General features: G+C 40.5%; 1 protein-coding gene across 2 annotated transcripts in view; it reads right to left on the reverse strand.

Annotated features, from left to right (window-relative positions):
* The window catches only part of meis2a (Meis homeobox 2a), a 199,254-nt gene that overhangs the window by 93,675 nt on the left and 81,925 nt on the right, over nt 1-23,654 (reverse strand). The gene's annotated exons all lie outside the window — the stretch shown is intronic.

Raw genomic sequence — 23,654 nt, forward strand, 5'->3', positions numbered from 1 at the left:
TGTAGTAGCCTCAGCGTAACTCCAATCAGCAAATCAGCACCGTAACTCTAATGAGTGAAATTGCTTATGAGGGGAATCTGTTTCCGATGGTGGGCCCAATGATTAATGCGCACTGACAACATGTCTTTCCTCGAGGAGCTTTGCTGGGCTATGGCAGCTGTGTGACGCTACCTCCTCAAAGATGCCCCCTCTCTCTCTGAGAAGCTGACATCCCACTGGGAGAGGCAGAAACTGGAGGAAACTAGGGAAGGGTTCACCACAACTCAATACTGAAGATGATCATAGTGGTAGAACGGTATCCTTACCGTACATTTCTTTAAGTCGTACCACATGTAAACAATGTCAAAGCAGTTATCCTGAGATAAAACAAGGGTGCCTAACTATGACTATAGAGGTGAAATACACGTTTTATCAAGTTTGTCCAAGTTTACTGTCACACTGTACATTTACATGGCACCAAATATGTAAAAACTGAAATCTTATGAGCAAAACAAAGTCAAGTTGTGTCATAATTTTACAGTCTTGAAGTATTCTGAACTGGATTAATCAAGTAAAATGCATTCAATCATATGTATGTACATGGGTAACTGTGGGAGTACATGCATAACTTCAACTGCTGAAGGAGTCTATTGGTTGAAACAATAGTACAAAAAATGTAAAACTGGCACTGGAGTAGGTTGAACTGACTATTTAGATTATTATTATTGCAGGCCCAAATTACCAGTCTTTGTTGTGGCTTACCTGTAATGCAGCCATCCGCCAATATAGCCAGGGCTGTAGCTCTGGTTAATTGCTACTACCATAATGCTAAAATGCTCTACTACTCGGATGTAAACAAGCACAGATGACAGATGGCATATTGTGGTGTAGTTTGGAGGTATTTTGATCTAGAAAATGGAGATAAAGTTTTGTATAGGCTGTCTCAGGTTAAACTAGTATATACGTAACAGCTTGACAGGAGCAAGGCATAACCAGCCTAGGCATATGGATGTAGCCTGCAAGGGGAACTGAAGGCTGGTGGTGTTAGTTCTTCTAATGTTAGCCACAATCAGCAAACCAATACTGTTTACTCGCAGACTATGTGATCCCATGTTTAGCTTAGTAAACGAGCCGTAAAAAACTCTGACCGTTGCCTTAGTGTTGTATTACCTTTAGACAAGTCAGTCGGAATTTGTTTCCATTTAAACAACTAGGAAATCAGTCGCTTTGAAACATCCCTTATAACTCTTGTACTTCAGATTTCATCACGTTTTAGGGGAATCCTCCATTTCTATTTTAAAATTGAGGAAATTATCAAAAGGAAATTACTGAACAGGCATTATCATTTCTGGAACAAGCAACTTTCCCTCTAGTATCCAACTTGAAGTGATTCTGTTACATTATGTAGCTTTTTGAATAACTCTTGAAATAAAATAGGTGTCAGAAATAATCTTATAGTAGAAAGGATTAGGTTGTGAGACGATAAAGGTCATCTAAGTTTGTCGGAAGTTAAACATATAGTCAGTTGTCAGCCAATGATGAGGACTGTTATGCAATACCAATGTATATTTATGATTCTAGCATACATATTGTATTCCATTGTATATTGTATTCGGACTGTAGTCCATCATATACAGCACGGCTCTGGTAACACCAAGCTGCAAGTAATGGTTTCATATGCTGCTCTCAATAGGGACCATCAAGAAAGTATCCCACCACACTGAAAAGTACAATCTCATTGCTGCAGGTCACCTCTGGGCCCAGCTGTTACACTCATTTCATCATGGGTGTACATTTCATTGGGCTAGTGTTAATGTTGAGAGATTGCTTACAGCTAATGGGTTTTAATGAATGTATCATGATTGCTAGATGAAATTAGCAGTAGTTTGGGCACAAAACATCAAAACAATCCAGCACCTGTAGTAACACAATAATAAAGATAAATGTAGTCATATTTAAAGTGTAATAAAACTGTCTAAGATATGTGTGAATGTATCCACATTGTAACTGGTGTGTCTTAGTTGTGTAGCATGTGATGAGCCTAGTTAAATCAGGAACTATTCATCTCCATACTTCACATCCCAAGAAAATTTCTTATCTACCATAACCATTCTGTAAATGACACTACACAGACTCTGAAACACTTCTCCTTGGTTTGTAAGGCTCTAATGTAACATGCACCATTATCAAAGAATTTCTACCTAACGACCCAACTAACCCGAACACTGCTCTCCTCATTCCAAGCAGATGAGATGAGACCCCGCTGAGCCAATGAGCTTCAACAAAACTGACTTGATTGCCAGGGCTTCAGCGTCAATGATCCTAGAATAACAAGGAGCATATTGTACCATCAGCATCAGGCTGCAAAGCCAGCCGGGCCTGTTTCCAGGTTAACAGGCTCTCAGATGCCTGCACTAAATGATGGAGGTAATGACATCCTCATGATACGGCAATACAGGTGAATGGGTGTCCATACAGATAGAGGGAGACTACAGAGAAGGAGGAAACTATGGAGCAGAACAAGTGGACAGCCTTTTCATTTAAATAATGTCTAAAAGCATACTTTGATTGGAATTAATGAGGGTAGTATAATCTTAAATCACAGGAAATGTTTCATCTTTCAAAGGTCACAGTGTGAATGCTCAGAGAAACGATTAAATACAAATAAAATATATTTAGTGATAAACTGTGAAAGATGAACAACCTTAACTGTGCTTTTTACCCGACTGTTAAATACCCCATTCTGATTGGTCAAAACCCCATGAAAATGGTGATTTATTCTCAAGGGACAACCTGGTCACATGCATCATATTAAATCAATCCACTGAAGTAGTCCAACGCATTTGATCACTGTCTGTTGACCCTGTGGCAAAACTTTAGTTTCTGTTGGCATTGTAGTTGGTGTGATAGATGTTAGAGCAGCCTGATGAGCTACTGGGCCTCACTTATTTCTGATAGGGAAGAGTGGAGCGAGAACAGCAACAGAGCTGGTGAGTGCATCTCTAAGTTGTTGATCCCTAGCACTCTATCACTTACCTTGAACCATTAGCAGTAGTGATAATAGGGACAATGCTAAAAGTTGTTGGACAGATATGTCAACCTAAGTCCTACAGAAGTCCTGTTAATCTGGTCTAACACAACCTCCAATGGCAATGGAAATGATCAATTTAATGTGTATTATAACAAATTAAGCAGGCTAATGTTAAAGCTGGGGTTGGTAGTCAGATTTAGATACACTTTTTGTTATACTGGTTAAAATGATCTGTATGTCCCGATGGTAATCAGTACATAATGTGTTCTTAAAAAAGAGTGAAAAAAAACTGCTATCTACAGCCGGAGTAAACCTGGTAAAACACCAACCAATCCCTGCCTTTGGGAGCCAAAGTATGAAACCAATCAGATCCCGTCCTGCCATTCTGCCCGCCTCCTGCGCATACATTTCACGTTTGTTTGTGTTTTTAACTTTCACTATGGTAATGTTTTGGTGTTTTCTTACCGCTGAGTAAGACATGAGTTGACATAGTGCAAAACACAAACAATGTGCTGAGGACCGGTTTTGAATCAGTCACGATCATATGGTTGCCAAGCAGCGGCGCTCGTGCTTGTGAGCAGGGGCATTGTTTTGGAGGAGCTCCGCGGGGAGGGGGGGGGTTAGACGGAGGAAGTGCTACATTCAAATTCATGCTAGTTTTCCGTGACTACCAACCCTAGTTTAAACTGTCGATTCTAATGTTCAGTTCAATGTTAATAGGTGGGGTTGGAATCTATTGCCAAAGACACAATTTTGTCCATTAAATTGGAAGGAATATTCTTTTAGATGTATAAATAAATTGTTTTCAAGTCAATGAAAGTATCATCTTTAAAATGAATCCTGTGAGTCAACTTGTTTATGTGTTAAGTTGGTAGCCATGTAATAAGAGGGTAGCTTTTTAAAACTGATAATCTCTAAATTGATTGATACATTTAATAAGCACAAAAAACTAATATATATATATATATATATTTTTTAAAGAAAATATTTCATCATTGTGGCCCAGTCTGTCATCTAAATACTTTTTCTACTACTCTAGTATCAATCAGCCTAAGCTAAAATGCTGAAACATCTCTGTATAATAACTCAACAGCCATTAAAACTACATTAACAATATGTGTAAAAGCAGGACTCTGCTGACATGAATAAACTGAGGCCTGAGTCTACATGCACCTAGCTTGACATTTATTGTGATACTACAAAAGAAAAGGTAGCATTATCATTGCTTTACATATCTGCCTGTCTGCTAACACCACTCATAAGCTTCGTCCATGCCGCTAAGCACCCTGGAAGCTCAGATAATGTTCTTGGCTGGCAGAAGACAGGTTGATAGCTGTCAGGGACAGAAGCAGAATAAATGACAGGGTTTCATTGGGGCGCCTCTAAGGAGCATTAGGGACCTCAGGATCCCAATCCCCAAACACGGGATGAAGAATCATTTTGTCACAAAGGCACAGGGTCGCCCATCACTGTCTAATGCATGCCGTGATTAATCGTAGGGATGGATCAACATTATGTCCTATTCAGGGCGATGCTTAATTGCCTCCGCCATCTAACTCATCCATTGCCCTAATGATTGTGTGTCTGCTTCCTTGGACACATGGTAAGTCTGGTGGACTGTAGCTTAGCAGGACAGGACTCCCTTAGACATCATCACCAGCTCCAGACACCTTTACCCTCCAACCCCCCTAACTGGGAATATGTGGATAAATGGAGCTGGCTTCATCGCCCATAGCCCTGTGTTTATATTCTCAGCAGAATGTCGGCGAGTGTTAATGTATGTAGATTTCATTTCTGATGAGTGATTATTTGACTGCTCATTTTGCCGGAGATTTATGGCACTCTCTCTATCTCCTGACTGCAGTGCCACTCTTATCTTTAATAAAAGAGATGAGGACATTAATCAGGTTTTGTTGGCGGCCCTTACTAAGACATTAAATGTATTGTATGGGGTAAGTAAACACGCTTCACATCCCTCTCTCTCACAGCCGAATGAGAGGGAGAGAGTGAAGGAGGGTGAGGGACAGAGTGAGGAGGAAGAAAAAAAAAACCCTCATTATATTTATCATAATTTCACATCTGCTGTTTTTGAAGCAATGTACCATGAGCCCATAAAGTGTATTACAACTGTGCATAAATTCTACTGATTTGTGGCTGGAGTAGCTAATTCCTTGAGTACATTTTAGAAAAACAAGCACTGAGCCCTGAAATTGCAATTCCATAAAGGCTTTAAATTACTGAGTACAGAATCAAGAACTTGCCTGATGTGCCGCGCATGGCGACCGTGTTATACGGGTACGCAGCGCTCCAAGAGATAGAGACAATAAAACCTGAGATGGGTGAGCCATATACTCAAACAAAATAAAGCAATAGAAGAAAATGTGAGATGAGGGGGAGTGACAATCGCACCCCTGCATCTCATTTTACCCTTTTAACCATGAGGATGCATTTGAGAGGACACGTTTTTTTTCCCGCCCATAATATCCGTCTTTCTCTCTCTCCCTCTCTCTCTCTTTGCTTCATATCTGTGGAAGAGTTAGTGGATGGATGCCAGCACTGCATGCAAAGCCTCCTCATTCAGAAGCAGTTAAAATGAAATGAAGCTCATCATTAGCACAAAGGGGAGGACGTGTACTCCTTGACAATATACTCACAAAAAACAGGGCAACAAACATTCACACCTACTATATAAGCTTCTGCACGCACACATTCACAGTCACTCATGTGCAGCCTCCATGTGTCCTTTATTTTCCCAGAATCACTACCAAAAAAGCAAACATAAACCCACGGAAAATGTGCACTCCCTTCTTTAACTAACTTGTACTTCTTTCTTCAGAAACCATTAAAACATCCCAAGCCTTAATTTGTTATCATGCAAACTTCGGGTGTCACACTGGCTCATCAAATTAATATTTCATGCCATTCTTTCCAGCACTTCCATCCTCTCACCTCCTCTATCCTGTCTCCCACCACCCTGTTTTCTTCCCTTTGCTATCTGGAGTCATTTGGGATCCGCGTGAACAAGATTTTCATATCAGGTAAATGAATATCTTTATCACAGAGGCAGGAGTCGGGATGCTCAGGGAGCTGGAGAGAATAATCACACAGAGCAAACAGTCTCAGGGAAACAGAGAGGCACTCAGTTATAACAACCTCTCTCCATCTCCCACACTGCTCTCTGTGTACATCTAAATAGGCTGCTTACCATGCTGGATGCTGTGGGATGAATGGACTTGTCGTGGCTTGATGCTGACCTTTAACATTTGATGACAAAATAATCTAAGGATATGGTTTAGAAACATCATGATGTGTGAACTACTTTTGTTTACACATACTGAAGTTGGTATTTTGTTTTTCAGTTTAATATTTCAACTAATGAATGGATTGCAATTTTGCGTTTAAAGTGTTTTATTATAGACAATATGTTCTAATTTTTTGGAATATCCCAATATTTACCAATTGGATTGGCACCAAGCTTGGTAAAAACATTCATGGTTCCCAGAGAATAAAACCTGATAACTTTAATGATCACCTGAACCTTTCTAAAGCCCCATCATGAGGTCGGCATTTTAAGTTCAGAGGAAAATTTATCAACTAACAGCTGCATCAAAATTACAACTAAACTTGGTACACAAATTAAAGTTCCTCTCAGGATGAATTATAGTAAAATTTTGTCCAACGCCAAAAGGAAGTAAATTTTCCCCCAACACTTTCACTCTGCTAATTAATGATGTTTTGTTTTTTTTTCATTATTATTATTATTATTATTTTTGGCCTATTTTGTTTTTTGAGCTAACAAATAATAGTTAGCTAGTACACTACACTACACTAAGACGGTGGACATTGTGAATTCAATTACTAAGCAGCAAGCAAGTTAATGTGTTCAAGTGTTAGCATAATAATGCTTAAGCATTGCTGTGCCAATGTACAGCAAACTTTTTTTGGCTTTTGCCTGTGCTTAAAGATTTGTTCTTGCTTTTGTGAATCAACATGTACAACAATAGTTATTTATTGAGGTGAAAATTTCCGTAACAAAATTAAAACTTTAGCCCTTCTTATTAGCTCTCCCACCACTAGGAGACTTAAGTATTTTATCATTGTGTGAATGTTAGTGTCACTATAGAGGTTTAAATTACTATGCTAAATCAATTTGTCAATATTTAACTGTTTTGAGTAATTTTCATTTATGTTTTAAAAAAAATGTGATGCCACTAATTTTATTCTAATGTGAAGTAAAGAACAAAAAGAAGCTGTCTGTCTTTATGATACTGCCCAATACTAGTTGATTTAATGGCTATAAAAGTGTTCATTAGAGGGCTACAGTTAAGAAATATTGAAAGTATACCTAAAAGTGTCACTTTTATAGTGAATGAACAGGATAATATAATCTAAAAAGGGTGTGATTATATTCAAGCCTTGTCCTCCAGCATTATCATGGAGCTCATAAAGGGATGAAATTTAATATGATGCTTTCAGTCAGTTTAATTGAATTTTAATTGCCACTTTGGACAGAGGGTTTAGATCTAATCAATAAAATATTTAACTTTTGGGGCTTTGATGAGAAATAGTCTCCCTGTCACCCCCTGTGCAATGCATTCTGGGACGGACATGCATAAAACCCGTGTTTATGAGGTAGCAAAGCCAACACCTTGGTGTTTTCCATATAGCGTTCCAGCAGGATGCGGTGGATAAAAACACAAGGCGAACAAGCTGAGATTCCATTAATTACACTGGTGTGGAAGAGCGGTCGGTCACCTTCAAAGGAAGGCCTTTAATGTGCCAGAGCTATAAATATTTTGAAATGTCACACCTTGGGAAGACAGCGTCAGGCCAGAGCCGAGGTGATAAATCAGAGCCTGAGAAGATCCAGGAAAGAAAAGATGGCTCTTTGGTATTTTAGAAATAATTACTGATACAAAAGGGGTAATGAATGAAGCTATAAATTACATTCAAACACACCATTAGGAGAGGATTAGTTTATAAAACTCGTTCCTGCTCCTAAAAATTACCCTCTCAGAATATCGCCTATTTTATCCCATCCATAACTCATAGAAATAAAAAACATGTATGCATAATATCACACTCTGTTGATTGATGCTAAATTAATTGATTTTGTTCAGTTGCTTTTAAATGAGAATATTGTTCCATTAATGCTGCTAAATATGACATCATCAATACAGCTCTGTCTTACTAACATAATGCCAACGTAATAATGTTCATGTCGACTTTTATTGAAGCTCCTAAAATATGCAGTGAATCACTGCATCTTTAACTTTTATCAAAGTTTGAGCAAGTATAGAGCAGGTTTGACCCGGACAGAGACCCATGTGCTTTGTCGCATATGTGAGCCAGTCATCGTCCAGCACCAGCATCACCGCTATCACATACAGTTATAAATCTGAGGGAGCCTTGGTTAGGCTGCTGCACGGATGGAAGGAATTTATCCTCAATCCCTATAGAGAGAGAGCCAGGGAGAGAAAAATGACACGGCCCATCCTCTAAGGCTCATAAAAGTCTAAATTAAATATCAAATGGAACCACTGATGGATAGCGTCCCCTCCATGGATCCCCAGCGCCGCCTCTGCCTCCACTCTGTGACACGACAGGTGCTGCTCACATGACTGGAGAGCCAGACAACTTTGTTAGCAGGATTGTTCTCGGTTCAGTGTAAAAGCTGCTGTGCACAAAATGAGGGAGCCGAATAACTGAACGCAACAAGGCACCATCATTCCTCGCCATAGCTGGATCCTCCCCTCCATTCAAAGGGTTCTTAAACATTGTGCATGTATGACTAAATGTGGATGTTACTTTAGTAGACTTAAGAGTGCAATTTGTCACAGATCTGAATCACAGAATGTATGATTTCCCGTATCCATATTTATAAACTTAAGATTCTTCCATCCTCAGCAGAAGAACACTTTGAAAAGATTGCTGTCAGAAAGGAACACCTCGTCGGGAAAAACTGTAATACTAATGCCAACGCCGGCACAATAGCTGGCGCTATCGCCAGGCTAAAACTGTACATTATGAATCATCAATTGTCGCCTTGCTTTGTATTATCCCCAGAGAAAATCCCAATCTGGGCTTGAGCCCACGGCTGATGGACACCCCATTATTCACTCGCGCTTCTTCAGCTCGGAGACAGGAGTGGGGATAGGCAGTAAAACGACGGCCTTAAGATTAATCCTCCCCTCTTTCTGCTGCTTCCCGAATCAGAATGAAATAGAACATTCCCTTCCCTTAATCAAAAAGTTTTTATCATCTCCCCCTTCTTCAACTCAGGAAGTGGGGATAATGCTCGTCCTGTGAACTGACATTGGGGAGGGCGATGAGAGGGATCTACTCTTGCTGCCTTTTGTGCTGTAACAAGGGAGCACAATTTAGATGAGCTGGTGGTCGTCGATCAATATGTGTATTATCTCCCATGTGATTCAGCACACATGACTTAATAACGGGGTTAGCAATCCCTACAAACCTCCAAAGCATCCACATCCCTGAATAGCATTCCTAATTTAGATAATAACATGGGGGAATTCAAACAGCAGAACTTCATCAAGTTCTGGATGCACTAACAAAAGAGTTTAGAGGAAGGTAAAGAGTGGAGTTTACCTCTAATAATACATAGCTACTGGAGCTGTTACTATACTAGGAATAGGAATCAATTGGTTCCAACTAGTTCAAGCCATCAACATCATTTGCTCTAATGCTTAAAGGTTCCCTTATAAATGTCTTAGTTCTGCATGCCTTGCAAAACAATGATGCCATGCATCATGAGAGGTAGTCAGCACAAATTGTGACTAAGGAGTCTGGGAAGTAATCATGGTGGACAGGAGAAAGAAGCGGTCCCAAATTGTGGCTTCGTTTTACCCAAATTAATGCTAACAGTGCAACGTGCAATATCTGTTGCTGTGTGGTTACAAGTAAGGGTGGAAACAAGCAATAGGCTAAAACATTTGATGAAGCTGCATTGCATTAACTATCAAGACCGCCGGTGTTTCAGTTTAAAAAGTGACCCTGTTATCTGGCAACTTTCAGCCAAATGCATCAACAGCTGCTAATTGAAACACGGATAGTCCTCACGATTGCATCCTACTTTATGTTTTTCAATATAATGACAAACTAAAGTCATCAAAATACCTCTTTAATGAATTTCAATAGCTGTTGTAACAATGGCAACCATTCAGTTGAAAGTCGCAAGTTAACAGGGTAAGCTCTTAAAACTGAAACGCCTGTCAGCGTGCGCTTCAAGCAGAGCAGCGAAGGTAGTTATGTTCTTTCCTATGTTAACATTAGCACAAAGCATGTAGGCTGTGGAAAATCCACAGGAACTGGATCAATCCCATTGGTATCAATACAATTGTATCTATTCCCATCCCTATCCTATACCATTAATTATTTCAAAACACCCTTTCTGATAGCTGACATTGAGTACTGAATAACAGGGGAGTAACTTATTATGCTGTGACAGCCAAACATATGCCTTCAATATCATAATGTCTACATGGATGTAATATGACTGCTGTCATTGTATGACCTGCCTCGGTACAGTGACAGAACAAGCAGAGCTTAAGAAGTAAGCTAATTTTAGCAACAGCTTAGCTAGCAGTCCCTTCCTGAAAATCCTGTGAATGCTTAAGAGCGTCAATGAAACCCTGGGTTTAACCAGTTTTCTGGAGGCAGGAATTATGGCAGTAGTTTAGATTGGTTAGTATCTCACTGATACTTTATACTGAACAGTACGCTGCTTCTGGTATTAGTAAGGGAAGCTTCAACACTTTCCTTACCAATAGTTCAACACTTCTTTTTCCTCTTCTCATAAGATTTCGGATGTTCACCACAAAGTAAAATGTGATTCAGTTCTCAGTGAGGTCACAAGCATCAGGTGAGTTGTGACGTTGTAGTTACAGTCACCTGAGTCTCACCTCGCACAGCCAGCAACGCTGAAACCTTGACGCTGTCACACCTTGGCCTGCATCACTTAGCACAGGGGTGAGAATTTGTTTTCACCTGGGCGTTAATGAACTGTGGGTTTGTAGGGCTTAATGAGTGTGCTTTTATTGAGCAGAGGTACCTGGGGGATAACTGGAGTTCACAATTAAGAAAACTCCTCCTATTTTGCAGTTTGGAACTTAAGGAAGAGGACGGCTGCAGCAGCACTTCATCTCTGACCTGCCAAATCAGCTGTATGAGGAAACAAGACTCCGGGAGTATTCATCATCAATCAAGAACACACAGTTTTGTGCCACTGCTCCTGGCTTCCAGCCAAGTCTAAAGCGAGTCATTGTGCAGCAGCCAAAAGACAAAGGCAGCTCCCCCCGCGGCTCAGCCACAGCGGTGCGTGGAGGTGTGGGTGGGTATGCAGATCACTAATTGTACAGGCCACCGGGGGAAGAGGGAACGGAATGGCAGCCTCTCTGCAAGACATGCCGAGGGAGGGGAGGGATGGACTGGTGTGAGCCTCCCTCCCTTCTTTCGCTCTCTCTCTCTCTTTCTCCTTCTTTTTCACTCTCTACCCCAAATTGGCAGCTGGCAGGCAAATGAATGCGGTGTGAAGTGAGCCCACTGAAGTGCAGGGTCCTGCTGTTCAGGCAACAAAGGGGCTCCATGCGAGACATCTGCTGTTCAGTTATCAGAATACATTTAGTCACGTGCCTCCCTTCCCCTTTCGCTCTTTCTCCTCTTCCACCGCAGCCCTGCACTGGAACATCCATTCTGTCAACTCAGAGCCCTTTCTTTCTCCCCTCTTCTCCTCAACGGCATTCTTCATTGACACCCCCACCTCACCCCTCCTCTTCATCTTTTCCTCATTCTCTCATTTGCCACCATAATTCCTCTCTCCACCTCTTCTTTTGCTGCCTTTATTTAAACAGTTTAGGTCGGGCAGATAACCCCGCGGTGCTTCCTATCTGGTCCCAAAATGCGTTAACCCTATGTGAGTGATCACAAGATGGCCCTGAGGAAACGGCAGACTGAATCTTAATGAGCCACGCTCGCACAAGCAAAAGTAAATTGAGCTTACCACCATGATAAATTAACCTAATGAATGCAATTGTTTTGTGGCACGCTAGCTTGGGCTGGAGCCAGATGGTCAATACTTAGCGCTGAGTTTTGTGGCTCCTGTCTTTCGTACTTTCCTTCTGTCTTTCTTTCTCCTGTGGAGGCATAACAAGTAGAAAACCTTGAAACAAAATCATTATTCAATTGTATTTTTCTCCCTGCTTTTTGATTTTTTCTGTTCAAATATAAAACCTCCTCATATCCTCAATTTAATGCCAGCAAATTTGTTTGCAATGCATAAAGCCCTTGTCAGTAAGCATCCATCCGGCACCCTGACCAGGGCCTTGCAGCTGAGTAAAACAAGCAACTGTGGTGACATGATAGGGGTCTGTAGGGGAGACAGCGGTGTGTATTTCTCACCCATTTCCTGTCCTTCCTCACGATATCCGTGTTTACTCTAACACTTAATCCCTGTAAAGTGTGTCATTCGGTTTGCACGCTCTTCACTCTCCACATCGTCCTCCATCCTATCCCAGTGGTGCAGGGTAGCATGAAGGTTGCACATCCAGGAAGGGACAAACCCCCCTCCTGTACTGCGTGTAAACTAGATGACTTCCTCTAGGCAGGTGGCACATATCCAGATGTTCTCTCAGTATCCTCTGTGTGTCTGTGTGAAAGTCTACTTATGTGTATGCGTGCATGTATTGCTTGACACACCCGAGCTGGTGACCTCTCCGCTCTCCCCACAACATCACCACTGGAGCAGTTTACACCATAATGACTTGTATCGCCCGAGGCCCCGCCACATCTGTGGCACCCTTACTCCATCTCTCAGTCTTTCCTTGTTTCTGTATCTTTTTTTCTGTCTCTTTCTGCACACAACCTGTCCATGTTCTTCTTGAGTATCCTTTATTCCATTCACTTTTTTTCTACTTTGTTTAGTCTGTCATAGACTTTCTCCATCGCTAAGTCCTTAAAGCAAGTGCTTCCCTGCTTTGGTCCCAGCCAGAGAAAGAAAAAAAAATTGCACAGCTCACTTTGCAAGAACTTAATGCATGTCTAACATGACACCTATCAGCCATAATAAACAAACACATCATTCACTGTCAGCAAGCTTGAGAAAAGGAGTCGCAGCCGCTCATTGAAAAGGCCAAGTGTCCGAGATAAAGCACAGGGAAAGCTCTGGCAGCACTCCTTGAGTCGAATGTCACATGGAGTGAAGTGTGCTCCACCACCAATAACAACAACTCAGCTCATTACCCGCTCAGGAGGGGGGGGAGGGGGGGTGATGCGTCCAAAATGTGACCATGTGCTGACCAGGCATTCTGTCTGTTTTCCCCCCTTCGGCTGTGTATGGAGAGCAATGACCTCTCACTCAGACAGCACAACGTTCGATCGATCATACATGACATTTGTGACATTGTATGCATACTAGATTTCCATCTCTGTGGTGACAATGTGTCGGTCGAAGCATCTTGCAGGCAGGACATATCTAATAAAAATGTTTGGCAAAGCTCTTTTAGAGAAACTCCTGAAAACCTTGATAAAGCTCTAAAATCTGGGAGTTTAGGCTATGGTGAGGAAGCAAATTTCAACTTCAGCATAATGTCTTGCTATATCAGAAAAGTTGGTATAACTTAGCTATTCACGATCAAATCTGCCCCAAATGTCATGTGCTTGACAAGAATCCAGGCCTGAATACATATTTCAAATGGCACAAATTCACATACTAACAAAAGAAGTTGCAGACCCCAAATTTTACCCCCAAATTTGGCCATCGCAAATCCCACAGCATTTAATGCTACATTGACAGCTGTCACCACAACGCATTGTTTGCCATGAAACAGTAAGACTGTAGTTAAGGGTCAGAGGATTCCAAAACTAGAATGATTACCCACGCTAGTAGGCACCAGAATTACTAGTCAGTTAAAGGAGCTAGTAGTTTTTTAGGTTCCAAATACTTGTAAAATGTTGTGTCTAAGCTCGAACGCAACAACCCAACACTAGCCAGAGCTACTGCCATGGTGCTTTAATGCTTTGCCCTTTAGAAGTAACCAAGCACATATAAGAATTGGCATCTTTTAGCATGTAAAAGACCTTTGAAGATATTTTTGATCTACAAAGTGAAGGGAAAGTTGTACTTAGACTGTGTCTAGTTTAACTGGCATATAACCACTTGGAAAAAATGCATAACCAACACAGGTATATGGACTTTAATCTGAAAGGAAGACAAAAGGCTGGTGGTGCTAGCTCTGCTAGTGTTAGCCACACATCTGACATCATTTACTATTTTCATCATCTATTTGGAATGTTTTCTAAGTGTCTTGTTACTTTTAGACTACTAGGTTAGATGGAATCTAAATTTCAACACGGAAATGAGTTGCTTTGGAACATCCTTTGGTTGAAAATTCACTAAATTGGGTAGAAACTTCCCTAGTTAGAAAAAAAATACTTTGATAAGACAGTCAACGTGGGCTTGACAATATGGTTTAGAGGCGCCCTGCACAAATTGACAAGTCATCCCCCACAATACGTTTGATATAGACTTCAAACACTCAGTATGCACATGTATAATGCCAAGACAAAAAAAAAGTCACCTAAAAATTAAACCCAAGCCGTTCAAGAAATTTGCCATTTGGAATTGAATGTTAAATTTTAGTGTCTTGGACATTTATGAGGGCTGTGTTATGACAGACTCCACCTAGGAACTCTAAACTTAATCTTAAACTTAATTAGTGTATAGAAAAGACCTGTGATAAATGTTCTTCAGATTTTGTACATCCTTGATGAGCATGCAGAGTTTGGGAGTCAACTGTACCTTCATTAATGTGCCAAGCTGCCAATGCATGTTTTACCTTTTCAGCTACTTAAAATCTTCAACACACAGACAAATAACTGACTTCATCTCCATGACACAGAGTCCATATTTCTCACAGAGATGAGGTGTATTTTTTTTTTAAATAAACCCCAGTCAGCTCTAAAGTACAGCACAGTATCCATCTGGATTTACACACACACTCACACACACTCCTTTCACTACACACAGTGTCTTGTTTTCAGGTTCATTAAGCCCCAGTGTTACCCAGAGTGGCTGACAGGATGAGGAACAGTGCAGAAATCTCCCCCTGCAGGTATCCATTCACATTATCATTGGGAAAAAGCCTCTCTCGTCAGTGCCCTTGTTACGGCTCGAGGGGGGACCACTAATTAGAGAGACAAGAACTGCTTGAGAATAAGTCCATTACGCCCATGTGGACCCAAAAGCTTAAAATACCTGGAATATCAGCAAAACTCCCAGCATCCTCTCCAATCACGTCCCTTCTCCTGCCGAGGGCATCTTTTTAAAACATGGAGGAATATGGGGAGAGAGTTGTGGAGACAGACAGGAATGCAGGACAGAAGCTGTCAGCTATTTGAAGGGCTTCATGAAAATTATCCTCCAATTAGAAGTTATGATCCAATCAGGCATGAATCTGACTCTTGAGTTCCTGGTGATTTCTGCCTCTCTTCCTCTCAATCTGTGTGCGAGTATGTGTGTCTATATGTGTGTGTCTAGCCATAGCCATTTGGTTTCGTTTTCAAATCACTGGTATTTATATTAATGAAGTGGAAGCACCTCCTTCAAATTGCCAACTGTGTATGGCAAATCATGACAGTATGGCGCTACAGGCTGAAGTATGTATCAAAGTAACAGTAAGATATTGTGTATTCTCACCAATGGTGGATGTTGTACCTAAAAGCCATATTTGAGTACAGATATGATACAAGAATATGACTTTGTTAGAAGTAAAACTCATCACTTCTAATATTCCTCTGATAAAAGTATAAAAGTATTTGTCTGATATTAACTGTACTGAAGTACCGAAAGAAAACTAAAAGTAGCTGGTGCCAACATCAGGCAGCTCTCTCTGCCTCCATCCTTGTTAAGTGGTATTCTACTTGCATTTGTCGCTCTCACAAGGCAATGCGGCCATCACTACAACTTTTATACAACGGTATGATTTTGTTCTCCCTGGACATGAAGTGAACGTTGAAAAGAGGAAGTTGATAAAAAAACATAAAAACATAAAAACTCATGTAAAGTCGTTAGAAATTAGAAAAGGGCTGAAGACGTACTATTTCTTGTTGATATTACATCACAGGTTCTCACACCTACAAAGATTGCTGATAGAACAAAACAGCTAAAATTGCAATGAGTAGATGAGTAACACATTTTGGACTGGTAGATGTTTGAGAAACATGAGTGGTCTTTCATGGATGAGTGGCTATAACAGTTTGCAGCAATGGTAAGAAATAATTTTCAGTAATATTGCACCTAAGTACTTTATTTTCACTTTACTCAAATATTGCTATTCTATACTACTCAATTCTGACACTGTTCCTGTCTACAAGAAAGTCATCGTATTTAACTTTTGTGACATGATTATACATTTTTAGAGATTTGTTTCAAGAATAAAACAAATCAATTTTGGCTTGAAATTAAGCACCTTTAAGATGTTGTTTGTGGCTTCTGTTGATGCAGTTTCCTCTACAACTGCAATGATAAAATACGGTTGAAGTAACATCATGGCAACAAATGAAAAATAAATCTTTTCAGTGCTTTCCTGCCAAACATTTTCTGATTTCTGCTTCTTAAATGCGATTGTTTTATGATTTATGGTAAATTGTCAAAAAAGCAAGCAGACAGTTTGATAGTTAGTTGCTGCTCGAGTTCCCTTGCAGTCCCAAGCTGTTTAAAACTTTACATGTGAACCTATGTGCAGGTTTGGAAAGCAGCCCAAAAGTTATCAATACCTTCTCACAACTACTTAACAACAAAGATACTGCAGCTTAGAGAGAGCTCTCAGCATATGCAGGTGAATTTGGGGCTGTGGCTGACAGTGTTCATACGAGGTGATTGAACTGCTGCGTTGGGTCCTCTTGTGAAACACGAGTCAGTTCCAGCATTTAACCTCCCCATACTAATTTATGCACCGTGGCATTGGGTACTTTATCATGTGCTCTTTGGGGAGAGACAGTCATCTCATTAGGCAGGGTTTAATAAAATGCAAGGGTAGACTTCTTAATTCCATAGATGGCTGAAACAAAAATCCAGTGTAAATCTTGCACTCCTCTGTGTCTGTAAAAATGTGGCAGAGGAGGGAAAACAAGGAATGGAGGATGTGTGTGACTTTTTCGGTGACAGAGGAAGGATCTGTGCTTAGTTTCACCTACTTGAGAGCCAAACTATATATTGTTTTGGAAACGTGAAAACAAGATGCATTTCTTTACATTATAATAAATATAGTGTTACACTTATAACATCCCTAACATAATGAAGACTGTCTTGGTGTGAGCCAAGTGTTCCTCCTGGCCCAAAAAAATCCCAAATGTAGATTTGTATCTTAACTGACAGCAATGGGCCTGAGCATCCTAACCACCCTCTCCACTGTTCTTACTCAGTCCCACTTCTGTTTTCGCCTCAAGCCAACTAAGATCTCTTCAATCCCTTTTGAATGTACAGACAGTAGTGAGGAAAAATTAGGGCAGACTTCTTGGCAAATGTACGTGTTCATTCCCAGCCGGTGAGTGTTGGGGCCCCGCACACGGAAGCCACCAGAGGAGGAACACACCAGGCCATTATCAACCGCACGACGCAGAACATTAACACCATAATTTACATAAAATTACTTACATACTGGTGTAGTAATTTAATTTGTTTGACCAGTGCAGTGCAACTGCAAGGAATAGATTTGTACAGGCACCACCAGGGAGCTCTGCTCGTTCTTCCACGTGGATAATTCTTTCACACAATATTATAGAAGAAAATAGATACTAAAAGAAAGCTTTGATTTCATTAACGCGTCCCGTTTCTCCTGACTAAGACACATTAAGATGAGGATGCTCACGCAAACATGAACTTGCACATATATGCAAATGTATTCATACAAAAGCACGTGCTAATGCAAAGATAACATTCTGTGTGTTTGTCATATGCAAATACGACAGTGTAGACATCCAGCTACCTTAGTGCATATTCAAGTGAAAAATGTTCCACGTTAAAAGTAAGACTTGGACTCACTTGCAAAAAGCAGCTTCATAAATGTGTTATATTATATTGATTATCACTTATTGGGGTGTGAATATCATTACTTGTTATGCAACAAGACTGAAAACACTGGATGTCTAAGTGCTGAAGTGTCAGTCGCTGACGATTACAATTAACTCGCCTGTAACAGGAGGAGCAGCCTCAGATCCTACACCACCTGAACTGAATGCCTTCAGCCAGTCTGTAACAATAGAACCTAAACATCTGAAGTGATAGATATATTGATATGGCTCAAGTATGATTCATCTTCACACCTTTACATAAACAGAGTCTAACAGTGAGAGAAGGAATCCAAAATGCCAAATAGACAATTTATTTTGGATAAGAGACAATTTGAAGAATGAGAGGATAAAATCAGGTTTATCAAATTTAGACTTTTGTTTTGTTGGGACTCATTTTCTTCTACACAAAACAGGTTTCAAAGATGCAACGCAATAAGGAATACATTATCCAAGTTATGATGCCATCCCCCAGGCCACTAAAAATACATCACTAACCATTAGGTAGAGACTCATTTTGACATGGTGACTCATCTGTGTCATATTTAGTGTGATGGTGTGCATATTTTCAGGACAATTGTTGACAATAATGTGTTTGCTCATTGGTGGTTTGAATTTGAGTGTTTGTGAAAATGTGCCCCCTTTGACAACTGATTACCTGACCTGTCTTTCTGTCAGACTTTGTTTTGAGGAATGTTCCCAGATCTCAGCAATTAGTTGCTTAAATGGGCATTGTCAATAGCGTTTCCCGCCAAATGAGGTTGTACCTATGACAGGGGAGAAGGTAGCAGGGCTATTGAAAATATAAAAATACATTACCCTATGTTGTTACTACATTAATAATGTGACGTGTCACAAAGATCCGAAACTAAGGCAGTAGAGAGTGACATCCGCACTAACCAGCTGCACCTAACTATTAAAACAAGGGTACAAGAAGTCACACTTTAATCAGTGCATTAACAGGAGAGACGTACTGCAGTGACCTCTCTCTGTCTGATCATGCAGCAGAGCATGTGTCAGGCACTATAGGTTATCTGGCATGGGGCAGAGAGAAATTAGACATCTGGTTCATGGCAAAAGTTACATGATAGATATCAAGATTTTGTGTAGATTTTGCCATTAGCCATTAGCCATTAGCACCTGGCACTCAAAACAGTATTAGATACATCTATTGCTAATATGTTGCCAATGACAATATCAGAAGTGTGTCTGATAAAGCCTAAATCCCACCAATCTTAGTAAAAGGAGTACAGACATAATATAAATACAGGCTACTGCTAGCTAATGTTGTTTTAGAGCGCCGAAGACAAATTGTTTGATAGGTAGGTAAATGATCACGTAACGTTAGCCAACAACAATGCTGTGCTAGTGAAGAGTGTAACATTGGTCAAAGCTAGCAACTAGCTAAATGAAATTAATACATTATCTTATCACAAATTAAAAAAACATTTTTTAACCTAAAATCAAGACAAATAATTATTGTCAAAATAATAACATATTAATTCAAATCAAGATTTCTTCCAAACTTAACTTAATGAGGGGTCTTCTGCAAAAGAGCTGCTGAGATTAGTTTAGGTTAATCATCACGTAACTTTAGCCAACAACAATGCTGCGCTAGTGAAGAGTGTAACATTGGTCAAAGCTAGCAACTAGCTAAATGAAATTAATACATTATCTTTTCACACATTTTGAGGCAGATTTTTTTTAACCTAAAATCAAGACGTATAATTCTTATAAAGACTAATATATTAATTTTATGTTTCAAATCAAGGTTTCTTCGACACTTTGCCTAAGATTAACGAGGGCTCTTTCGCAAAAGAGCTGCTTGTGTTAGTTTAGCTCGTTTCAATGTCTTTAGCTAACATTAGCAACTGTTTAGAGTAAAACTTTTCTCTAAATCCTTTTAAAAGTGTTGGAGAAACTTCTGGTTTTAACATTGAACTGATTTATTTTTAGTTTCTACTGGTTTCTACTTTGTATTCTCATAGCCACACTGGTGGGGAGTTTTCTGCCATTAATACATTTTGTGTTTGAGAAAACAATCTTTCTCCCCTCTTTTTTCCATCTCTATCCAAGATCATCCAAGTCTTGTCAGGATTTTTCACAAATTCCAAGAAAAAAATATGGCAGGGCATAATAAAGTGAATTTCCAGCATGTTTTCTGAATGGATCCTTTAACCTTATGGTAGAATTACAGTAGCTCTTTTTTCCATCAACCATGGCTAACCTGATAGGAGAGCTGTCACGTTCCTGTCTGCTGTTAGCTTGAACATGCAGCCTTGTCAACTTGACAGACGAAAAAAAAAAAAAAATACACACCACCTCGGCAAGAAAAAGAACTTAATGTCCTATTCACCCCTCCGCCCTCCACCATTTTGAAAATTGCTCAATTTTTTCTCTTTCCCCTGTCCCTGTGACATATTATTATACATTGTTTCTGAGGGAAAGCATTTTCTATTATTTCCATTAAAAATATGAAAGTTTAGAAAAAAAAAAAAAAAGCAGGGCATGTAGGATGTAGACGAACATTTGGGGGAAAGAGGTTAGGGTAAAAAGGGATTGAAAGGCTGTAATTATTTGAAATAGTCTGCTAATGTGTATTATCATGTCATTAAATGTAAATGAGATGGAGCTAAAAGAGCCAACGTTGAGGACTTGGGGTTTCTCTGCAGAAAAAGAAAGTGATGGGGGCGAAAAGAAAATCTGAGAGGAAAAAAAAGAAATGTCAAGGCTTTGGATTTGGTGTTCAATTGCAGGAACATAAACATTTAATAAGCTGACTGTTCTGCGACAATAAACTAGAAACAAACAGCTACTGCAACTTAGCAAAGCTCTGAGGCTTCAGATAAAGAGAGGGCGGAGAGTGGGAGCGATTTAGTGGAAGATCCTGATGCTGTCTGAAGTCCCAAACACAATTGTCTTGACCGTGAGTGGGTGTGTATACATGTGTGTGTGTGCGTGCACATGTGTGTTTACTCTTGCATTTGATCCCCGATGTGAGCGAGCATCATTCCACTTCAGCTGCTTAATAAGGCTGTCCAGGCCAGCGGCTCCTCGCGCCCCCCCAAGCCCTGTTATCAGAAACATTAAGCTGAATATTAATGGCCTGGCCCGAGATGCATGCCATTAAGCTTGGTTGGCCATTTCTCTCTGTCCTTCCCCTCTACCACTGTACAGGAATTAATGAATCGTGGGTAAAACAGGGAACACAAAAGAACCGGGAGAGAGAGAGAAAGATAGTGAAAGTGAAAGAGAGAAATGCGAGGTTAGGCTGGTGGTCATTTCTCAAAAAAATGGGTAGATAAATACGAGCAGAAATGTAGCATGTCATGTGTGGACAAAGGAGAAAGAGGAGAAAAAGACTTAGGTGGCAACAATTCTAAAAATAAACTCCTTGTTGTATTTCTTTTCTTACCCCGCATTAATAAAACACCCCTGACAGACCTGTGTGTCTTACTCAGGGATAGAAAAAACAAGGAATTATTTTGTGACGATTTTTTCATCCTTTTCCGCTGGCTGAGCAGGCGCAGAGGTTTACATTTGAAACGGAACGGAGAGCGAGAGAAAAGCACTTATTACTCCCTAAGTGCCGTGCTGCTGCAGCCTAAGCAAAGTGAGCTGTTAACGGATATAATTTGTGTAGAATAGCCAGAGGAGAGCTTTTGATATGCAGAAGAGCTGACCTCTGGACTGCCACTTTAATTGGGTTTTTAATTTTCCAGGCCATCTGACAGTATCAAACATGATCCCTGAGCTTTGGCCTGCTGATTGGAAGCACCGTGACAAGAGGAGGCTGACGTTCTCTCTCCTTTCGCTTTTCACCGGAGGGAGGACAGCAGAAAGGAAAAAAGTGGTGAAAAAAGGACAGAGAAGCAGGGAATAAAAGCGGAGATTGGAGGGTTTGGGATGGAAATTTGCCTTAATAGCGAGGAGTTGAGCGTAGTATTGTACAAGGTTGAAGCTGAGGCAGTGCTGTTGATGGGATACCACCCTGAGAGACGGGGTAGGAAAAGTGCAGACTGCTGAAATAAAGGCTGTCAATTCAGACAAGCAGTAAAGGAACAAACTACAATTCACAACTTGGCTACTAAAGAATGCGGTTCTGTGAGAAGAAAGTTAACTACATATTCATAAAAATCAAAGTTGCTAGGATTCAAGTGTTTGTATTCTTGAGAGCAGAGGTGTCTGCTCTACAGGAAAACTTCATCTCCCATAACTGGAAACGTGATAGCACTGAGCTGAATGACTTTCAAATGAGGCTACATCGTCAAACTGTAACGCGGCCCATCAACACGCCAACCAGCACAATTATCACCTGCGCCTGCAGTCCATCTGGCTCACTATCGTCACACAGACAAGAGTCTGTCTTGTGGTTTTTGGACAGGGAGGTTCCTACTGGTGCCTGTTTGTTCAATCTGCAAGACCACACAAAGAGTTTCAGCCCTCTAATCTCCTAACCAAACAAGACAGCAATTACACAGGCAGATAACTAGGGGGACATTTTCATCCACAGTGACAGCACTGGCACAGAAGTGTGTCTGTTGTAGACAGAGGAAGAGAAAGAGAGACAGACAGAGGGGAAGAGAGAGAGAGAAGAGACTGTTGTCCTGTTTGAAGAAAAGAGAGGTTCACCTGCCAGTCAGGATGCACAGAGACGATGGCGACACACACTGCAGTCGTTACGAATGGACGGGGTTATCTCAGAGACCAGTAGAGGAGGTTGAGCAGGTCCCCAGCCTGCCAGCAGCATGTGACAGTTATTGACTGGCTTACATATTTAGCAACACTATTTGATGCGATGGAATTTATTTGTTGCAAAAGTGAAAGGCCTAATTGTATCTGAATACAAGTCCTCCATTCCAGGCTTTTTGCACAGGTATCTAGAGCTATAAAACTCAAACTATCGAATGACTCATGTCCTTGGAAAGCGTGAGAATGTGAATGAAATCGGTGAACAGGATCATCACTCAGAATTAAGTCAGATCCATGACATGCATTAGACAAATGTAGCTATTTTTCACGAGTAGTGGAATACATTACTGTTGAGATTGAGAGTAATGTACCTTTCTTGGCACCACAGAGATTCTTCAACCTTTTAGTTGTGAGGAAGTGGGAACTTTTCCACCTTTTCTTTAAAGTTCACGTTCTCATTGAGGCTAAATTACTCTGTCCAAAGACACTCGTAAAAAACCCTACGATGACAAAACCCCTTTTAACGTGTCATGAAATGGAGGGCTGTTATATATTTGGAAGTGTGAGGCACGTGCCTGCTAACCCACACGATAGTAGAGTCAAATCTGCATGCACAAGCACTCACACATTCAAACAAGACCCCCATAAAGTCACGCTCCCGTACACACACATACATGCACAGAAATCTCATTAGAGCTTTTGTTAATTGCGGCAGACAAATGCTAATGGTACAGGCAACAAAGCAGCTGTGTGTATGAAAAATGAGAATCCACAAAGTAATTATTACATCCAATATTAATTTAATTATACCGTTTTGTGCGATACAGTAATTTAGGAGGGTTTTTCTAATCACACACACTCTTGAAAT

The sequence above is a fragment of the Notolabrus celidotus genome, chromosome 22 (genome assembly GCF_009762535.1).
Source record: "Notolabrus celidotus isolate fNotCel1 chromosome 22, fNotCel1.pri, whole genome shotgun sequence".
In the NCBI taxonomy this organism is placed as follows: domain Eukaryota; kingdom Metazoa; phylum Chordata; class Actinopteri; order Labriformes; family Labridae; genus Notolabrus; species Notolabrus celidotus.